The sequence below is a fragment of the Heterodontus francisci genome, unplaced genomic scaffold, assembly GCF_036365525.1.
Source record: "Heterodontus francisci isolate sHetFra1 unplaced genomic scaffold, sHetFra1.hap1 HAP1_SCAFFOLD_57, whole genome shotgun sequence".
NCBI classification, from domain to species: domain Eukaryota; kingdom Metazoa; phylum Chordata; class Chondrichthyes; order Heterodontiformes; family Heterodontidae; genus Heterodontus; species Heterodontus francisci.
In genome coordinates, this window is record NW_027142024.1 from 9436882 (window position 1) to 9458348 (window position 21467).

Here is a 21467-nt window from a genome sequence, read left to right on the forward strand (position 1 = left end):
GTCTTTGTTACTGGGTGTCAGTGTGTCTTTGTGACCTGGTGTAAGTGTGTGTCTGTGTTACAGAGTATCAGTGTCTGTCTTTGTTACTTGGTGTAAGTGCATGTCTTTGTTACTTGGTATCAGTGTCTGCCTTTGTTAATTGGTGTCAGTGTATGTCTCTGTTACTTGGTGTAAGTGTATGTCTTTGTTACTTGGTGTCAGTGTATGTCTTTGTTACTGGGTATCAGTGTATGTCTTTGTTACATGGTGTCAGTGTATATCTTTGTTACTTGGTGTAAGTGTATGTCTTTGTTACTTTGTGTCAGTGTATGTCTTTGTTACTTGGTGTAAGTGTATGTCTTTGTGACTTGGTGTCAGTGTATGTCTTTTTTACTGGGTGTAAGTGTGTGTCTGCGTTACAGGGTATCAGTGTATGTATTTGTTACTATGTGTCAGTGTATGTCAAAATACTTGGTGGAAGTGTATGTCTTTGTTACGTGGTGTAATTGTCTGTCTTTGTTACTTGGTGTCAGTGTATGTCTGTGTTACTTGGTGTAACTGTGTGACTGTGTTACTGGATATCAGTGTCTGTCTTTGTTACTGGGTGTCAGTGTGTGTCTTTGTGACCTGGTGTAAGTGTGTGTCTGTGTTACTGGGTATCAGTGTCTGTCTTTGTTACTTGGTGTAAGTGCATGTCTTTGTTACTTGGTGTCAGTGTATGTCTTTGATAATTGGTGTCAGTGTATGTCTGTGTTACTTGGTGTAAGTTTGTGTTTTTGGTACTTGGTGTCAGTGTCTGGCTTTGTTACTTGGTGTCAGTGTATGTCTCTGTTACTTGGTGTAAGTGTATGTCTTTGTTAACTGGTGTCAGTGTATGTCTTTGTTACTGGGTATCAGTGTATGTCTTTGTGACTTGGTGTCAGTGTATGTTTTTTTACTGGGTGTAAGTGTGTGTCTGCGTTACTGGGTATCAGTGTATGTCTTTGTTACTTGGTGTCAGTGTATGTCAAAATACTTGGTGTAAGTGTATGTCTTTGCTACTTGGTGTAATTGTCTGTCTTTGGTACTTGGTGTCAGTGTATGTCTGTGTCACTTGGTGTAAGTGTGTGTCTTTGTTACTGGGCATCAGTGTATGTCTTTGTGACTTGGTATCAGTGTATGTTTTTTTTACTGGGTGTCAGTGTGTGTCTGTTTGTGTTACTGGGTGTCAGTGTGTGTCTGTGACACTAGGTGTAATTATTTAGTTTAGTTTAGAGATACAGCACTTAAACAGGCCCTTCGGCCCACAGAGTCTGTACTGACCATCAACAACCCATTTATACTAATCCTACACTAATCCCGGATTCCTATCACATCCCCACCTATCCCTATATATTTCTCTACCACCTACCTAAACTGTGGGCAATTTATGACGGCCAATTAACCTATCAACCTGCAAGTCTTTGGCATGTGGGAGGAAACCGGAGCACCGGGAGGCAGCCCACGCAGACACAGGGAGAACTTGCAAACTCCGCACAGGCAGTACCCAGAATCGAACCCGAGTCCCTGGAGCTGTGAGGCTGCGGTGCTAACCACTGCGCCGATGTGCCCCCCACCTCCAGTGTGAGCCTGTGTTGCTGGGTATCAGTGTATGTCTTTGTTACTTGGTGTCAGTGTATGTCTTTGTTACTGGGTATCAGTGTATGTCTTTGTTACATGTTGTCAGTGTATGTCTTTGTTACTTGGTGTAATTTATGTCTTTGTGACTTGGTGTCAGTGTATGTCTTTTTTACTGGGTGTAAGTGTGTGTCTGCGTTACTGGGTATCAGTGTATGTCTTTGTTACTTGGTGTCAGTGTATGTCTCTGTTACATGGTGTAAGTGTATGTCTTTGTTACTTGGTGTCAGTGTATGTCTTTGTTACTGGGTATCAGTGTATGTCTTTGTTACATGGTGTCAGTGCATGTCTTTGTTACTTGGTGTAAGTGTATGTCTTTGTTACTTTGTGTCAGTGTATGTCTTTGTTACTTGGTGTAAGTGTATGTCTTTTTTACTGGGTGTAAGTGTGTGTCTGCGTTACTGGTTATCAGTGTATGTCTTTGTTACTAGGTGTCAGTGTATGTCAAAACACTTGGTGTAAGTGTATGTCTTTGTTACTTGGTGGAATTGTCTGTCTTTGTTATTTGGTGTCAGTGTATGTCTGTGTTACTTGGTGTAAGTGTGTGTCTGTGTTACTGGATATCAGTGTCTGTCTTTGTTACTTGGTGTCCGTGTGTGTCTTTGTGACCTGGTGTAAGTGTGTGTCTGTGTTACTGGGTATCAGTGTCTGTCTTTGTTACTTGGTGTAAGTGCATGTCTTTGTCACATGGTGTCAGTGTATGTCTTTGATACTTGGAGTCAGTGTATGTCTGTGTTACTTGGTGTAAGTTTGTGTTTTTGGTACTTGGTGTCAATGTCTGTCTTTGTTACTTTGTGTCAGTGTATGTCTCTGTTACTTGGTGTAAGTGTATGTCTTTGTTACTTGGTGTCAGTGTATGTCTTTGTTACTGGGTATCAGTGTATGTCTTTTTTACATGGTGTCAATGTATGTCTTTGTTACTTGGTGTAAGTGTATGTCTTTGTTACTTTGTGTCAGTGTAAGTGTATGTCTTTGTGACTTGGTGTCAGTGTATGTCTTTTTTACTGGGTGGAAGTGTGTGTCTGCGTTACTGGGTATCAGTGTATGTCTTTGTTACTTGGTGTCAGTGTATGTCAAAATACTTGGTGTAAGTGTGTGTCTTTGTTACTTGGTGTAATTGTCTGTCTTTGTTTCTTGGTGTCAGTGTATGTCTCTGTTACATGGTGTAAGTGTATGTCTTTGTTACTTGGTGTCAGTGTATGTCTTTGTTACTGGGTATCAGTGTATGTCTTTGTTACATGGTGTCAGTGCATGTCTTTGTTACTTGGTGTAAGTGTATGTCTTTGTTACTTTGTGTCAGTGTATGTCTTTGTTACTTGGTGTAAGTGTATGTCTTTTTTACTGGGTGTAAGTGTGTGTCTGCGTTACTGGTTATCAGTGTATGTCTTTGTTACTAGGTGTCAGTGTATGTCAAAACACTTGGTGTAAGTGTATGTCTTTGTTACTTGGTGGAATTGTCTGTCTTTGTTATTTGGTGTCCGTGTATGTCTGTGTTACTTGGTGTAAGTGTGTGTCTGTGTTACTGGATATCAGTGTCTGTCTTTGTTACTGGGTGTCAGTGTGTGTCTTTGTGACCTGGTGTAAGTGCATGTCTTTGTCACATGGTGTCAGTGTATGACTTTGATACTTGGAGTCAGTGTATGTCTGTGTTACTTGGTGTAAGTTTGTGTTTTTGGTACTTGGTGTCAGTGTCTGTCTTTGTTACTTGGTGTCAGTGTATGTCTCTGTTACTTGGTGTAAGTGTATGTCTTTGTTACTTGGTGTCAGTGTATGTCTTTGTTACTGGGTATCAGTGTATGTCTTTGTTACTTGGTGTAAGTGTATGTCTTTGTTACTTTGTGTCAGTGTAAGTGTATGTCTTTGTGACTTGGTGTCAGTGTATGTCAAAATACTTGTTGTAAGTGTGTGTCTTTGTTACTTGGTGTAATTGTCTGTCTTTGTTTCTTGGTGTCAGTGTATGTCTGTGTTACTTGGTGTAAGTGTGTGTCTTTGTTACTGGGCATCAGTGTATGTCTTTGTGACTTGGTGTCAGTGTATGTCTTTTTTACTGGGTGTCAGTGTTACTGGGTATCAGTGTGTGTTTGTTTGTGTTACTGGGTGTCAGTGTGTATCTGTGACACTAGGTGTCATTATTTAGTTTACTTTGGAGATACAGCACTTAAACAGGCCCTTCGGCCCACCGAGTCTGTGCCGACCATCAACAACCCATTTATACTAATCCTACACTGATCCCGGATTCCTATCACATCCCCACCTATCCCTATATATTTCCCTGCCACCTACCTATACTAGGGGCAATTTATAACGGCCAATTAACCTATCAACCTGCAAGTCTTTGGCATGTGGGAGGAAACCGGAGCACCGGGAGGCAACCCACGCAGACACAGGGAGAACTTGCAAACTCCGCACAGGCAGTACCCAGAATCGAACCCGGGTCCCTGGAGCTGTGAGACTACGGTGCTAACCACTGCGCCAATGTGCCCCCCACCCCCAGTGTGAGCCTGTGTTACTGGGTATCAGTGTATGTCTTTGTTACTTGGTGTCAGTGTTTGTCTTTGTTACTGGCTATCAGCGTATGTCTTTGTTACATGGTGTCAGTGTATGTCTTTGTTACTTGGTGTAAGTGTATGTCTTTGTTACATTGTGTCAGTGTATGTCTTTGTTACTTGGTGTAAGTGTATTTATTTGTGACTTGGTATCAGTGTATGTCTTTTTTACTGGGTGTAAGTATGTGTCTGCGTTACTGGGTATCAGTGTATGTCTTTGTTACTTGGTGTCAGTGTATGTCTCTGTTCCATGGTGAAAGTGTATGCCTTTGTTACTTGGTGTCAGTGTATGTCTTTGTTACTTGGTGTCAGTGTATGTCTTTGTTACTTTGTGTCAGTGTATGTCTTTGTTACTTGGTGTAAGTGTATGTCTTTGTGACTTGGTGTCAGTGTATGTCTTTTTTACTGGGTGTAAGTGTGTGTCTGCGTTACTGGGTATCAGTGTATGTCTTTGTTACTCGGTGTCAGTGTATGTCAAAACACTTGGTGTAAGTGTATGTCTTTGTTACTTGGTGTAATTGTCTGTCTTTGTTATTTGGTGTCAGTGTATGTCTGTGTTACTTGGTGTAAGTGTGTGTCTGTGCTACTGGATATCACTGTCTGTCTTTGTTACTGGGTGTCAGTGTGTGTCTTTGTGACCTGGTGTAAGTGTGTGTCTGTGTTACTGGGTATCAGTGTCTGTCTTTGTTACTTGGTGTAAGTGCATGTCTTTGTTACTTGGTGTCAGTGTATGTCTTTGATACTTGGTGTCAGTGTATGTCTGTGTTACTTGGTGTAAGTTTGTGTTTTTGGTACTTGGTGTCAGTGTCTGTCTTTGTTACTTGGTGTCAGTGTATGTCTCTGTTACTTGGTGTAAGTGTATGTCTTTGTTAACTGGTGTCAGTGTATGTCTTTGTTACTGGGTATCAGTGCATGTCTTTGTTACATGGTGCCAGAGTATGTCTTTGTTACTTGGTGTAAGTGTATGTCTTTGTTACTTTGTGTCAGTGTATGTCTTTGTTACTTGGTATAAGTGTATGTCTTTGTGACTTGGTGTCAGTGTATGTCTTTTTTACTGGGTGTAAGTGTGTGTCTGCGTCACTGGGTATCAGTGTATGTCTTTGTTACTTGGTGTCAGTGTTTGTCAAAATACTTGGTGTAAGTGTATGTCTTTGTTACTTGGTGTAATTGTCTGTCTTTGTTACTTGGTGTCAGTGTATGTCTCTGTTACTTGGTGTCAGTGTATGTCTTTGATACTTGGTGTCAGTGTATGTCTGTGTTACTTGGTGTAAGTTTGTGTTTTTGGTACTTGGTGTCAGTGTCTGTCTTTGTTACTTGGTGTCAGTGTATGTCTCTGTTACTTGGTGTAAGTGTATGTCTTTGTTAACTGGTGTCAGTGTATGTCTTTGTTACTGGGTATCAGTGCATGTCTTTGTTACATGGTGCCAGAGTATGTCTTTGTTACTTGGTGTAAGTGTATGTCTTTGTTACTTTGTGTCAGTGCATGTCTTTGTTACTTGGTATAAGTGTATGTCTTTGTGACTTGGTGTCAGTGTATGTCTTTTTTACTGGGTGTAAGTGTGTGTCTGCGTCACTGGGTATCAGTGTATGTCTTTGTTACTTGGTGTCAGTGTATGTCAAAATACTTGGTGTAAGTGTATGTCTTTGTTACTTGGTGTAATTGTCTGTCTTTGTTACTTGGTGTCAGTGTATGTCTGTGTTACTTGGTGTAAGTGTGTGTCTTTGTTGCTGGGCATCAGTGTATGTCTTTGTGACTTGGTATCAGTGCATGTCTTTGTTACTTGGTGTCAGTGTATGTCTTTCTTACTGGGTGTCAATGTGTGTCTTTGTTACTGGGTATCAGTGTGTGTTTGTTTGTGTTACTGGGTGTCAGTGTGTGTCTGTGACACTAGGTGTCATTATTTAGTTTAGTTTAGAGATACAGCACTCAAACAGGCCCTTCGGCCCACCGAGTCTGTGCCGACCATCAACAACCCATTTATACTAATCCTACACAAATCCCGGATTCCTATCACATCCCCACCTATCCCTATATATTTCCCTACCACCTACCTATACTAGGGGCAATTTATGACGGCCAATTAACCTATCAACCTGCAAGTCTTTGGCATGTGGGAGGAAACCGGAGCACCGGGAGGCAACCCATGCAGACACAGGGAGAACTTGCAAACTCCGCACAGGCAGTACCCAGAATCGAACCCGGGTCCCTGGAGCTGTGAGGCTGCGGTGCTAACCACTGCGCCAATGTGCCCCCCCCCCCCACCCCCAGTGTGTGCCTGTGTTACTGGGAATCAGTGTATGTCTTTGTTACTTGGTGTCAGTGCATGTCTGTGTTACTTGGTGCAAGTTTGTTTGTCTGTTTTAATGGGTGTCAGTGTGTGTCTGTGTTACGTGGTGTAGGTGTGTGTCTTTGTTACTTGGTGTCCTTGTGTATCGGTGTTACTGGGTGTCATGTATGTCTTTGTTACTGGGTGTAAGTGTGTGTCTGCGTTACTGGGTATCAGTGTATGTCTTTGTTACTTGGTGTCAGTGTATGTCAAAATATTTGGTGCAAGTGTATGTCTGTGTTCCTTGGTGTAAGTGTGTGTCTTTGTTACTGGGCATCAGTGTATGTCTTTGGGACTTGGTATCAGTGTACGTCTTTGTGACTTGGTGTCAGTGTATGTCTTTTTTTACTGGGTGTCAGTGTGTGTTTGTTTGTGTTACTGGGTGTCAGTGTGTGTCTGTGACACTAGGTGTCATTATTTAGTTTAGTTTGTAGATACATCACTTAAACAGTCCCTTCGGCCCACCGAGTCTGTGCCGACCATCAACAACCCATTTATACTAATCCTACACTAATCCCGGATTCCTATCACATCCCCACCTATCCCTATATATTTCCCTACCACCTACCTATACTAGGGGCAATTTATGACGGCCAATTAACCTATCAACCTGCAAGTCTTTGGCATGTGGGAGGAAACCGGAGCACCGGGAGGCAACCCACGCAGACACAGGGAGAACTTGCAAACTCCGCACAGGCAGTACCCAGAATCGAACCCGGGTCCCTGGAGCTGTGAGGCTGCGGTGCTAACCACTGCGCCAATGTGCCCCCCACCCCCCGCCGCCCCCAGTGTGTGCCTGTGTTACTGGGTATCAGTGTATGTCTTTGTTACTTGGTGTCAGTGTATGTCTGTGTTACTTGGTGCAAGTGTGTTTGTCTGTGTTAATGGGTGTCAGTGTGTGTCTGTGTTACGTGGTGAAGGTGTGTGTCTTTGTTACTTGGTGTCCGTGTGTGTCTGTGTTACTGGGTGTCATGTATGTCTTTGTTACTGGGTGTAAGTGTGTGTCTGCGTTACTGGGTATCAGTGTATGTCTTTGTTACTTGGTGTCAGTGTATGTCAAAATATTTGGTGCAAGTGTATGTCTGTGTTACTTGGTGTAAGTGTGTGTCTTTGTTACTGGGCATCAGTGTATGTCTTTGGGACTTGGTATCAGTGTCTGTCTTTTTTACTGGGTGTCAGTGTGTGTTTGTTTGTGTTACTGGGTGTCAGTGTGTGTCTGTGACACTAGGTGTCATTATTTAGTTTAGTTTAGAGATACAGCACTTAAACAGGCCCTTCGGCCCACCGAGTCTGTGCCGACCATCAACAACCCATTTATACTAATCCTACACAAATCCCGGATTCCTATCACATCCCCACCTATCCCTATATATTTCCCTACCACCTACCTATACTAGGGGCAATTTATGACGGCCAATTAACCTATCAACCTGCAAGTCTTTGGCATGTGGGAGGAAACCGGAGCATCGGGAGGCAACCCACGCAGACACAGGGAGACCTTGCAAACTCCGCACAGGCAGTACCCAGAATCGAACCCGGGTCCCTGGAGCTATGAGACTGCGGTGCTAACCACTGCGCCAATGTGCCCCCCACCCCCAGTGTGAGCCTGTGTTACTGGGTGTCAGTGTATGTCTTTGTTACTTGGTGTCAGTGTATGTCTTTGTTACTGGGTATCAGCGTATGTCTTTGTTACATGGTGTCAGTGTATGTCTTTGTTACTTGGTGTAAGTGTATGTCTTTGTTACTTTGTGTCAGTGGATGTCTTTGTTACTTGGTGTAAGTGTATGTCTTTGTGACTTGGTGTCAGTGTATGTCTTTTTTACTGGGTGTAAGTGTGTGCCTGCGTTACTGGGTATCAGTGTATGTCTCTGTTACTTGGTGCAAGTGTATGTCTTTGTTACTTGGTGTCAGTGTATGTATTTGTTACTTTGTGTCAGTGGATGTCTTTGTTACTTGGTGTAAGTGTATGTCTTTGTGACTTGGTGTCAGTGTATGTCTTTTTTACTGGGTGTCACTGTGTATCTTTGTTACTTTGTGTCAGTGTATGTATCTGTTACTTGGTGCAAGTGTATGTCTTTGTTACATGGTGTCAGTGTATGTCTTTGTTACTTGGTGTAAGTGTATGTCTTTGTTACTTTGTGTCAGTGTATGTCATTGTTACTTGGTGTAAGTGTATGTCTTTGTGACTTGGTGTCTGTGTATGTCTTTTTTACTGGGTGTAAGTGTGTGTCTGCGTTACTGGGTATCAGTGTCTGTCTTTGTTACTTGGTGTCAGTGTATGTCTGTGTTACTTGGTGTAAGCGTATGTCTTTGTTACTTTGAGTCAGTGTATGTCTTTGTTACTTGGTGTAAGTGCATGTCTTTTTTACTGGGTGTCAATGTGTGTCTTTGTTACTGGGTATCAGTGTGTGTCTGTTTGTGTTACTGGGTGTCAGTGTTTGTCTGTGACACTAGGTGTCATTATTTAGTTTAGTTTAGAGATACAGCACTTAAACAGGCCCTTCGGCCCACCGAGTCTGTGCCGACCATCAACAACCCATTTATACTAATCCTACACTAATCCCGGATTCCTATCACATCCCCACCTATCCCTATATATTTCCCTACCACCTACCTATACTAGGGGCAATTTATGACGGCCAATTAACCTATCAACCTGCAAGTCTTTGGCATGTGGGAGGAAACCGGAGCACCGGGAGGCAACCCACGCAGACACAGGGAGAACTTGCAAACTCCGCACAGGCAGTACCCAGAATCGAACCCGGGTCCCTGGAGCTGTGAGGCTGCGGTGCTAACCACTGCGCCAATGTGCCCCCCCGCCCCCAGTGTGTGCCTGTGTTACTGGGTATCAGTGTATGTCTTTGTTACTTGGTGTCAGTGTATGTCTGTGTTACTTGGTGCAAGTGTGTTTGTCTGTGTTAATGGGTGTCAGTGTGTGTCTGTGTTACGTGGTGAAGGTGTGTGTCTTTGTTACTTGGTGTCCTTGTGTGTCTGTGCTACTGGGTGTCATGTATGTCTTTGTTACTGGGTGTAAGTGTGTGTCTGCGTTACTGGGTATCAGTGTATGTCTTTGTTACTTGGTGTCAGTGTATGTCAAAATATTTGGTGCAAGTGTATGTCTGTGTTACTTGGTGTAAGTGTGTGTCTTTGTTACTGGGCATCAGTGTATGTCTTTTTTACTGGGTGTCAGTGTGTGTCTGTGTTACTGGGTATCAGTGTGTGTTTGTTTGTGTTACTGGGTGTCAGTGTGTGTCTGTGACACTAGGTGTCATTATTTAGTTTAGTTTAGAGATACAGCACTTAAACTGGCTCTTCGGCCCACCGAGTCTGTGCCGACCATCAACAACCCATTTATACTAATCCTGCACAAATCCCGGATTCCTATCACATCCCCACCTATCCCTATATATTTCCCTACCACCTACCTATACTAGGGGCAATTTATGACGGCCAATTAACCTATCAACCTGCAAGTCTTTGGCATGTGGGAGGAGACCGGAGCACCGGGAGGCAACCCACGCAGACAATGGGAGAACTTGCAACTCCGCACAGGCTGTACCCAGAATCGAACCCGTGTCCCTGGAGCTGTGAGGCTGCGGTGCTAACCACGGCGCCAATGTGCCCCCCACCCCCAGTGTGAGCCTGTGTTACTGGGTATCAGTGTATGTCTTTGTTACTTGGTGTCAGTGTATGTCTTTGTTACTGGGTATCAGCGTATGTCTTTGTTACATGGTGTCAGTGTATGTCTTTGTTACTTGGTGTAAGTGTATGTCTTTGTTACTTTGTGTCAGTGGATGTCTTTGTAACTTGGTGTAAGTGTATGTCTTTGTGACTTGGTGTCAGTGTATGTCGTTTTTACTGTGTGTAAGTGTGTGCCTGCTTTACTGGGTATCAGTGTATGTCTCTGTTACTTGGTGCAAGTGTATGTCTTTGTTACTTGGTGTCAGTGTATGTCTTTGTTACTTTGTGTCAGTGGATGTCTTTGTTACTTGGTGTAAGTGTATGTCTTTGTGACTTGGTGTCAGTGTATGTCTTTATTACTGGGTGTAAGTGCGTATCTTTGTTACTTGGTGTCAGTGTATGTCTCTGTTACTTGGTGCAAGTGTATGTCTTTGTTACTTGGTGTCAGTGTATATCTTTGTTACTGGGTATCAGTGTATGTCTTTGTTACATGGTGTCAGTGTATGTCTTTGTTACTTGGTGTAAGTGTGTGTCTGTGTTACTGGGGGTCAGTGTCTGTCTTTTTTACTTGGTCTAAGTGTGTGTCTTTGTTACTGGGTATCTGTGCATGTCTTTGTTACTTGGTGTCATTGTATGTCTGTGTTACTTGGTGTAAGTGTGTGTCTGTGTTACTGGGTATCAGTGTATGTCTTTGTTACTTGGTGTCAGTGTATGTCAAAATACTTGGTGTCAGTGTATGTCTGTGTTACTTGGTGCACGTGTGTGTCTTTGAAACTTGGTGTCAGTGTATGTCATTGTTACTTGGTGTCAGTGTGTGTCTTTGTTACTGGGTATCAGAGCATGTCTTTGTTACTTGGTGTCATTGTATGTCTGTGTTACTTGGTGTAAGTGTGTGTCTGTGTTACTTGGTGAATGTGTGTGTCTTTGAAACTTGGTGTCAGTGTATGTCTTTGTTACTTGGTGTCAGTGTGTTTCTTTGTTACTGGGTATCAGTGCATGTCTTTGTTACTTGGTGTCAGTGTATGTCTGTGTTACTTGGTGTAACTGTGTGTCTTTGAAACTTGGTGTCAGTGTATGTCTTTGGTACTTGGTGTCAGTGTGTGCCTGTGTTACTGGGTATCATGTATGTCTTTGTTACTTGGTGTCAGTGTATGTCTGTGTTACTTGGTGTCAGTGTGTTTGTCTGTGTTACTGCGTGTCAGAGTGTGTCTGTGTTACTTGGTGTAAGTGTGTGTCTGTGTTACTGGGTATCAGTGTATGTCTTTATTACTTGGTGTAAGTGTGTGTCTGTGTTACTGGGTATCAGTGTATGTCGTTGTTACTTTGTGTCAGTGTATGTCAAAATACTTGGTGTAAGTGTATGTCTTTGTTACTTGGTGTAATTGTCTGTCTTTGTTACTTGGTGTCAGTGTATGTCTGTGTTACTTGGTGTAAGTGTGTGTCTTTGTTACTTTGTGTAAGTGTGTGGCTTTGTTACTTGGTATCAGTGTGTGTCTGTGTTACTGGGCATCAGTGTATGTCTTTGTGACTTGGTATCAGTGGATGTCTTTGTGACTTGGTGTCAGTGTATGTCTTTTATACTGGGTGTCAGTGTATGTCTGTGTTACTTGGTGTCAGTGTATGTCTTTGTTACTGTGTATCAGTGTCTGTTTGTGTTGCTTGGTGGAAGTGTATGTCTTTGTTACTTGGTGTCAGTGTATGTCTGTGTTACTTGGTGTAAGTGTGTGTCTTTGTTACTTGGTGTAAGTGTATGTCTGTGTTACTTGGTGTCAGTGTTTGTCTTTGTTACTGTGTATCAGTGGTTCTCTGTGTTCCTTGGTGTCAGTGTGTATTTGTTTGTGTTACAGGGTGTCAGTGTGTGTCTGTGACACTAGGTGTCAGTATTTAGTTTAGTTTAGAGATACAGCACTTGGACAGGCCCTTCGGCCCACCGAGTCTGTGCCGACCATCAACCACCCATTTATACTAATCCTGCACTAATCCCGTATTTCCATCACATCCCCACCTTTCCCTATATATTTCCCTACCACCTACCTATACTAGGGGCTATTTATGATGGCCAATTAACCTATCAACCTGCAAGTCTTTGGCATGTGGGAGGAAACCGGAGCACCCGGAGGAAACCCACGCAGACACAGGGAGAACTTGCAAACTCCGCAGAGGCAGTACCCAGAATCGAAACCGGGTCCCTGCAGCTGTGAGGCTGCGGTGCAAACCACTGCGCCAATGAGGCCACCGCTCCCCCCCACCCCACTTCCCCCCTCATTATGTGCCTCTGTTACTGGGTATCAGTGTATGTCTTTGTTACTTGGTGTCAGTGTATGTCTGTGTTACTTGGTGTAAGTGTGTGTCTGTGTTACTGGGTATCAGTGTATGTCTTTATTACTTGGTGTAATTGTGTGTCTGTGTTACTGGGTATCAGTGTATGTCTTTGTTACTTGGCGTCAGTGTATGTCTTTGTTACTTGGTGTAAGTGTATTTCTTTGTTACTTGGTGTCAGTGTATGTCTTTGTTACTTGGTGTAAGTGTGTGTCTATTTTACTGGGTGTCAGTGTGTGTCTGTGTTACTTGGTGTAAGTGTGTATCTTTGTTACTTGGTGTCCGTGTGTATCTGTGTTACTGGGAGTCAGTCTATGTCTTTGTTACTTGGTGTCAGTGTATGTCTTTGTTACTTGGTGTCAGTGTATGTCTTTGATACTTGGTGTCAGTGTATGTCTCTGTTACTTGGTGTAAGTGTATGTCTTTGTTACTTGGTGTCAGTGTATGTCTTTGTTACTTGGTGTCAGTGTATGTCTTTGTTACATGGTGTCAGTGTATGTCTTTGTTACTTGGTGTAAGTGTATGTCTTTGTTACTTTGTGTCAGTGTATGTCTTTTTTACTGCGTGTAAGTGTATGTCTTTGTGACTTGGTGTCAGTGTATGTCTTTTTTACTGGGTGGAAGTGTGTGTCTGCGTTACTGGGTATCAGTGTATGTCTTTGTTACTGGGTGTCAGTGTATGTCAAAATACTTGGTGTAAGTGTATGTCTTTTTTACTTGGTGTTATTGTCTGTCTTTGATATTTGGTGTCAGTGTATGTCTGTGTTACTTGGTGTAAGTGTGTGTCTGTGTTACTGGGTATCAGTGTCTGTCTTTGTTACTTGGTGTAAGTGCATGTCTTTGTTACTTGGTGTCAGTGTATGTCTTTGATACTTGGTGTCAGTGTATGTCTGTGTTACTTGGTGTAATTGTCTGTCGTTGTTATTTGGTGTCAGTGTGTGTCTTTGTGACCTGGTGTAAGTGTGTGTCTGTGTTAGTGGGTATCAGTGTATGTCTTTATTACTAGGTGTCAGTGTATGTCAAAATACTTGGTGTAAGTGTATGTCTTTGTTACTTGGTGTAATTGTCTGTCTTTGTTATTTGGTGTCAATGTGTGTCTTTGTGACCTGGTGTAAGTGTGTGTCTGTGTTACTGGGTATCAGTGTCTTTCTTTGTTACTTGTTGTAAGTGCATGTCTTTGTTACTTGGTGTCAGTGTATGTCTTTGATACTTGGTGTCAGTGTATGTCAAAATACTTGGTGTAAGTGTATGTCTTTGTTACTTGGTGTAATTGTCTGTCTTTGTTATTTGGTGTCAATGTATGTCTTTGTGACCTGGTGTAAGTGTGTGTCTGTGTTACTGGGTATCAGTGTCTTTCTTTGTTACTTGGTGTAAGTGCATGTCTTTGTTACTTGGTGTCAGTGTATGTCTTTGATACTTGGTGTCAGTGTATGTCTGTGTTACTTGGTGTAAGTTTGTGTTTTTGGTACTTGGTGTCAGTGTCTGTCTTTGTTACTTGGTGTCAGTGTATGTCTCTGTTACTTGGTGTAAGTGTATGTCTTTGTTACTTGGTGTCAGTATATGTCTTTGTTACTGGGTATCAGTGTATGTCTTTGTTACATGGTGACAGTGTCTGTCTTTGTTACTTGGTGTGTGTATGTCTTTGTTACTTTGTGTCAGTGTATGTCTTTGTTACTTGGTGTAAGTGTATGTCTTTGTGACTTGGTGTCAGTGTATGTCTTTTTTACTGGGTGTAAGTGTGTGTCTGCGTTACTGTGTATCAGTGTATGTCTTTGTTACTTGGTGTCAGTGTATGTCAAAATACTTGGTGTAAGTGTGTGTCTTTGTTACTTGGTGTAATTGTCTGTCTTTGTTACTTGGTGTCAGTGTATGTCTGTGTTACTTGGTGTAAGTGTGTGTCTTTGTTACTGGGCATCAGTGTATGTCTTTGTGACTTGGTATCAATGTATGTCTTTGTGACTTGGTGTCAGTGTATGTCTTTTTTATTGGGTGTAAGTGTGTGTCTGTGTTCCTGGGTATCAGTGTGTGTTTGTTTGTGTTACTGGGTGTCAGTGTGTGTCTGTGACACTAGGTGTCATTATTTAGTTTAGTTTAGAGATACAGCACTTAAACAGGCCCTTCGGCCCACCGAGTCTGTGCCGACCATCAACAACCCATTTATACTAATCCCGGATTCCTATCACATCCCCACCTATCCCTATATATTTCCCTACCACCTACCTACACTAGGGGCAATTTATGACGGCCAATTAACCTATCAACCTGCAAGTCTTTGGCATGTGGGAGGAAACCGGAGCACCGGGAGGCAACCCACGCAGACACAGGGAGAACTTGCAAACTCCGCACAGGCAGTACCCAGAATCGAACCCGGGTCCCTGGAGCTGTGAGGCTGCGGTGCTAACCACTGCGTCAATGTGCCACCCCACCCCCAGTGTGTGCCTGTGTTACTGGGTATCATGTATGTCTTTGTTACTTGGTGTCAGTGTATGTCTGTGTTGCTAGGTGTCAGTGTGTTTGTCTGTGTTACTGGGTGTCAGAGTGTGTCTGTGTTACTTGGTGTAAGTGTGTGTCTTTGTTACTTGGTGTCCTTGTGTGTCTGTGTTACTGGGTGTCAGTGTATGTCTTTTTTACTTGGTCTAAGTGTGTGTATTTGTTACTGGGTATCAGTGCATGTCTTTGTTACTTGGTGTCATTGTATGTCTGTGTTACTTGGTGTAAATGTGTGTCTGTGTTACTGGGTATCAGTGTATGTCTTTGTTACTTGGTGTCAGTGTGTGTCTGTGTTACTGGGGGTCAGTGTCTGTCTTTTTTACTTGGTCTAAGTGTGTGTCTTTGTTACTGGGTATCAGTGCATGTCTTTGTTACTTGGTGTCATTGTATGTCTTTGTTACTTGGTGTAAGTGTGTGTCTGTGTTACTGGGTATCAGTGTAAGTCTTTGTTACTTGGTGTCAGTGTATGTCAAAATACTTGGTGTCAGTGTATGTCTGTGTTACTTGGTGCACGTGTGTGTCTTTGAAACTTGGTGTCAGTGTATGTCATTGTTACTTGGTGTCAGTGTGTGTCTTTGTTACTGGGTATCAGTGCATGTCTTTGTTACTTGGTGTCATTGTATGTCTGTGTTACTTGGTGTAAGTGTGTGTCTGTGTTACTTGGTGTAAGTGTGTGTCTTTGTTACTGGGTGTCAGTGTATGTCTTTGTTACTTGGTGTCAGTGTGTGTCTTTGTTACTGGGTATCAGTGCATGTCTTTGTTACTTGGTGTCAGTGTATGTCTGTGTTACTTGGTGTAACTGTGTGTCTTTGAAACTTGGTGTCAGTGTATGTCTTTGTTACTTGGTGTCAGTGTGTGTCTGTGTTACTGGGCATCAGTTTATGTCTTTGTATCAGTGTATGTCTTTGTGACTTGGTGTCAGTGTATGTCTTTTTTACTGGGTATCAGTGTGTGTCTGTGTTACTTGGTGTAAGTGTGTGTCTTTCTTACTTGGTGTCCTTGTGTGTCTGTCTTACTGGGTGTCAGTGTATGTCTTTGTTACTTGGTGTAATTGTGTGTCTGTGTTACTGGGTATCAGGGTCTGTCTTTTTTACTTGGTGTAAGTGTGTGTCTTTGTTACTGGGTATCAGTGCTTGTCTTTGTTACTTGGTGTCATTGTATGTCTGTTTTACTTGGTGTAAGTGTGTGTCTGTGTTACTGGGTATCAGTGTATGTCGTTGTTACTTTGTGTCAGTGTATGTCAAAATACTTGGTGTAAGTGTATGTCTTTGTTACCTGGTGTAATTGTCTGTCTTTGTTACTTGGTGTCAGTGTATGTCTGTGTTACTTGGTGTAAGTGTGTGTCTTTGTTACTTTGTGTAAGTGTGTGGCTTTGTTACTTGGTGTCAGTGTGTGTCTGTGTTACTGGGCATCAGTGTATGTCTTTGTGACTTGGTATCAGTGGATGTCTTTGTGACTTGGTGTCAGTGTATGTCTTTTATACTGGGTGTCAGTGTATGTCTGTGTTACTTGGTGTCAGTGTATGTCTTTGTTACTGTGTATCAGTGTTTGTTTGTGTTCCTTGGTGTCAGTGTGTGTTTGTTTGTGTTACAGGGTGTCAGTGTGTGTCTGTGACACTAGGTGTCAGTATTTAGTTTAGTTTAGAGATACAGCACTTCGACAGGCCCTTCGGCCCACCGAGTCTGTGCCGACCATCAACCACCCATTTATACTAATCCTGCACTAATCCCGTATTTCCATCACATCCCCACCTTTCCCTATATATTTCCCTACCACCTACCTATACTAGGGGCTATTTATGATGGCCAATTAACCTATCAACCTGCAAGTCTTTGGCATGTGGGAGGAAACCGGAGCACCCGGAGGAAACCCACGCAGACACAGGGAGAACTTGCAAACTCCGCAGAGGCAGTACCCAGAATCGAAACCGGGTCCCTGCAGCTGTGAGGCTGCGGTGCAAACCACTGCGCCAATGAGGCCACCGCTCCCCCCCACCCCACTTCCCCCCTCATTATGTGCCTCTGTTACTGGGTATCAGTGTATGTCTTTGTTACTTGGTGTCAGTGTATGTCTGTGTTACTTGGTGTCCGTGTGTATCTGTGTTACTGGGAGTCAGTCTATGTCTTTGTTACTTGGTGTAAGTGTATTTCTTTGTTACTTGGTGTCAGTGTATGTCTTTGTTACTTGGCATAAGTGTGTGTCTATTTTACTGGGTGTCAGTGTGTGTCTGTGTTACTTGGTGTAAGTGTGTATCTTTGTTACTTGGTGTCCGTGTGTATCTGTGTTACTGGGAGTCAGTCTATGTCTTTGTTACTTGGTGTCAGTGTATGTCTTTGTTACTTGGTGTCAGTGTGTGTCTGTGTTACTTGGTGTAAGTGTGTATCTTTGTTACTTGGTGTCCGTGTGTATCTGTGTTACTGGGAGTCAGTCTATGTCTTTGTTACTTGGTGTCAGTGTATGTCTTTGTTACTTGGTGTAAGTGTCTGTCTGTGTTACTGGGTATCAGTGGATGTCTTTGTTACTTGGTGTCAGTGTATGTCTGTGTTACCTGGTGTAAGTGTGTGTATGTGTTACTGGGTATCAGTGTATGTCTTTGTTACATGGTGTAAGTGTGTGTCTGTGTTACTGGGTATCAGTGTATGTCTTTGTTACTTGGTGTCAGTGTATGTCTTTGTTTCTTGGTGTAAGTGTCTGTCTGTGTTACTGGGTATCAGTGTCAGTCTTTGTTACTTGGTGTAAGTGTGTGTCTGCGTTACTGGGTATCAGTGTATGTCTTTGTTACTTGGTGTCAGTGTATGTCTTTGTTACTTGGTGTACGTGTATGTCTTTGTTACTTGGTGTCATTGTATGTCTTTGTTACTAGGTGTAAGTGTGTGTCTGTGTTACTGGGTGTCAGTTTGTGTCTGTGTTACTTGGTGTAAGTGTGTGTCTTTGTTACTTGGTGTCCGTGTGTGTCTGTGTTACTGGGTGTCAGTTTATGTCTTTGTTACTTGGTGTCAGTGTATGTCTTTGTAACTTGGTGTAAGTTTGTGTCCATGTTACTGGGTATCAGTGTCTGTCTTTGTTACTTGGTGTAAGTGTGTGTCTGTGTTACTGGGTATCAGTGTATGTCTTTGTTACTTGGTGTCAGTGTATGTCTGTGTTACTTGGTGTAAGTGTGTGTCTGTGTTACTGGTTATCAGTGTATGTCTTTGTTACTTGGTGTAAGTGTGTGTCTGTGTTACTGGGTATCAGTGTCTGTCTTTGTTACTTGGTGTCAGTGTATGTCTTTGTTACTTGGTGTAAGTGTGTGTCTTTGTTACTTGGTGTCAGTGTATGTCTTTGTTACTTGGTGTATGTGTGTGTCTTTGTTACTTGGTGTAAGTGTGTGTCTTTTTTACTTGGTGTAAGTGTGTGTCTGTGTTGCTGGGTGCCAGTGTGTGTCTGTGTTACTTTGTGTAAGTGTGTGTCTTTGTTACTTGGTGTCCGTGTGTGTCTGTGTTACTGGGTGTCTGTTTATCTCTTTGTTACTTGGTGTCAGTGTATGTCTTTGTTACTTGGTGTAAGTGTGTGTCTGTGTTACTGGGTATCAGTGTCTGTCTATGTTACTTGGTGTAAGTGTGTGTCTGTGTTACTGGGTATCTGTGTATAACTTTGTTACTTGGTGTCAGTGTATGTCTGTGTTACTTGGTGTAAGTGTGTGTCTGTGTTACTGGGTATCAGTGTATGTCTTTGTTACTTGGTGTCAGTGTATGTCTTTGTTACTTGGTGTAAGTGTATGTCTTTGTGACTTGGTGTCAGTGTATGTCTTTGTTACTTGGTGTAAGTGTGTGTCTGTGTTACTGGGTGTCAGTGTGTGTCTGTGTTACTTGGTGTAAGTGTGTGTCTTTGTTACTTGGTGTCCGTGTGTGTCTGTGTTACTGGGTGTCAGTGTATGTCTTAGTTACTGGGTGTAATTGTGTGTCTGTGTTACTGGATATCAGTGTCTGTCTTAGTTACTTGGCGTCAGTGTATGTCTTTGTTACTTGGTGTTAGTGTATTAATTTGTTACTTGGTGTCAGTGTATGTCTTGGTTACTTGGTGTAAGTGTGTGTCTATTTTACTGGGTGTCAGTGTGTGTCTGTGTTACTTGGTGTAAGTGTGTATCTTTGTTACTTGGTGTCCGTGTGTATCTGTGTTACTGGGCGTCAGTCTATGTCTTTGTTACTTGGTGTCAGTGTATGTCTTTGTTACTTGGTGTCAGTGTGTGTCTGTGTTACTTGGTGTAAGTGTGTATCTTTGTTACTTGGTGTCCGTGTGTATCTGTGTTACTGGGAGTCAGTCTATGTCTTTGTTACTTGGTGTCAGTGTATGTCTTTGTTAGTTGGTGTAAGTGTCTGTCTGTGTTACTGGGTATCAGTGGATGTCTTTGTTACTTGGTGTCAGTGTATGTCTGTGTTACCTGGTGTAAGTGTGTGTATGTGTTACTGGGTATCAGTGTATGTCTTTGTTACATGGTGCAAGTGTGTGTCTGTGTTACTGGGTATCAGTGTATGTCTTTGTTACTTGGTGTCAGTGTATGTCTTTGTTTCTTGGTGTAAGTGTCTGTCTGTGTTACTGGGTATCAGTGTCAGTCTTTGTTACTTGGTGTAAGTGTGTGTCTGTGTTACTGGGTATCAGTGTATGTCTTTGTTACTTGGTGTCAGTGTATGTCTTTGTTACTTGGTGTACGTGTATGTCTTTGTTACTTGGTGTCATTGTATGTCTTTGTTACTTGGTGTAAGTGTGTGTCTGTGTTACTGGGTGTCAGTTTGTGTCTGTGTGACTTGGTGTAAGTGTGTGTCTTTGTTACTTGGTGTCCGTGTGTGTCTGTGTTACTGGGTGTCAGTTTATGTCTTTGTTACTTGGTATCAGTGTATGTCTTTGTTACTTGGTGTAAGTTTGTGTCTATGTTACTGGGTATCAGTGTCTATCTTTGTTACTTGGTGTAAGTGTGTGTCTGTGTTACTGGGTATCAGTGTATGTCTTTGTTACTTGGTGTCAGTGTATGTCTGTGTTACTTGGTGTAAGTGTGTGTCTGTGTTACTGGTTATCAGTGTATGTCTTTGTTACTTGGTGTAAGTGTGTGTCTGTGTTACTGGGTATCAGTGTATGTCTTTGTTACTTGGTGTCAGTGTATGTCTTTGTTACTTGGTGTAAGTGTATGTCTTTGTTACTTGGTGTCAGTGTATGTCTTTGTTACTTGGTGTAAGAGTGTGTCTTTGCTCCTTGGTGTCAGTGTATGTCTTTTTTACTTGGTATAAGTGTGTGTCTGTGTTACTGGGTGCCAGTGTGTGTCTGTGTTACTTTGTGTAAGTGTGTGTCTTTGTTACTTGGTGTCCGTGTGTGTCTGTGTTACTGGGTGTCTGTTTATGTCTTTGTTACTTGGTGTCAGTGTATGTCTTTGTTACTTGGTGTAAGTGTGTGTCTGTGTTACTGGGTATCAGTGTCTGTCTATGTTACTTGGTGTAAGTGTGTGTCTGTGTTACTGGGTATCTGTGTATGTCTTTGTTACTTGGTGTCAGTGTATGTCTGTGTTACTTGGTGTAAGTGTGTGTCTGTGTTACTGGGTATCAATGTATGTCTTTGTTACTTGGTGTCAGTGTATGTCTTTGTTACTTGGTGTAAGTGTATGTCTTTGTTACTTGGTGTCAGTGTATGTCTTTGTTACTTGGTGAAGTGTGTGTCTGTGTTACTGGGTGTCAGTGTGTGTCTGTGTTACTTGGTGTAAGTGTGTGTCTTTGTTACTTGGTGTCCGTGTGTGTCTGTGTTACTGGGTGTCAGTTTATGTTTTTGTTACTTGGTGTCAGTGTATGTCTTTGTTACTTGGTGTAAGAGTGTGTCTGTGTTACTGGGTATCAGTGTATGTCTTTGTTACTTGTTGTCAGTGTATGTCAAAGTACTTCATGTAAGTGTATGTCTTTGTTACTTGGTGTCAGTGTGTGTCTGTGTTACTGCGTATCAGTGTCTGTCTTTGTACTTGGTGTAAGTGTGTGTCTGTGTTACTGGGTATCAGTGTATGTCTTTGTTACTTGGTGTCAGTGTATGTCAAAGTACTTCATGTAAGTGTATGTCTTTGTTTCTTGGTGTCAGTGTGTGTCTGTGTTACTGGGTATCAGTGTATGTCCTTGTGACTTGGTATCAGTGTATGTCTTTGTGACTTGGTGTCAGTGTATGTCTTTGTGACGGTGTATCAGTGTATGTCTGTGTCACTTGGTGTCAGTGTGTTTGTTTGTGTTACTGCCTGTCAGTGTGTGTCTTTTTTACTTGGTGTCCGTGTGTGTCTATGTTACTGGGTGTCAGTGTATGTCTTTGTTACTGGGTGTCAGTGTATGTCTTTGTTACTTATTGTAATTGTGTGTCTGTGTTACTGCGTATCAGTGTCTGTCTCTGTTACTTGGTGTAAGTGTGAGTCTGTGTTACTGGGTATCAGTGTATGTCTGTGTCACTTGGTGTCAGTGTGTTTGTTTGTG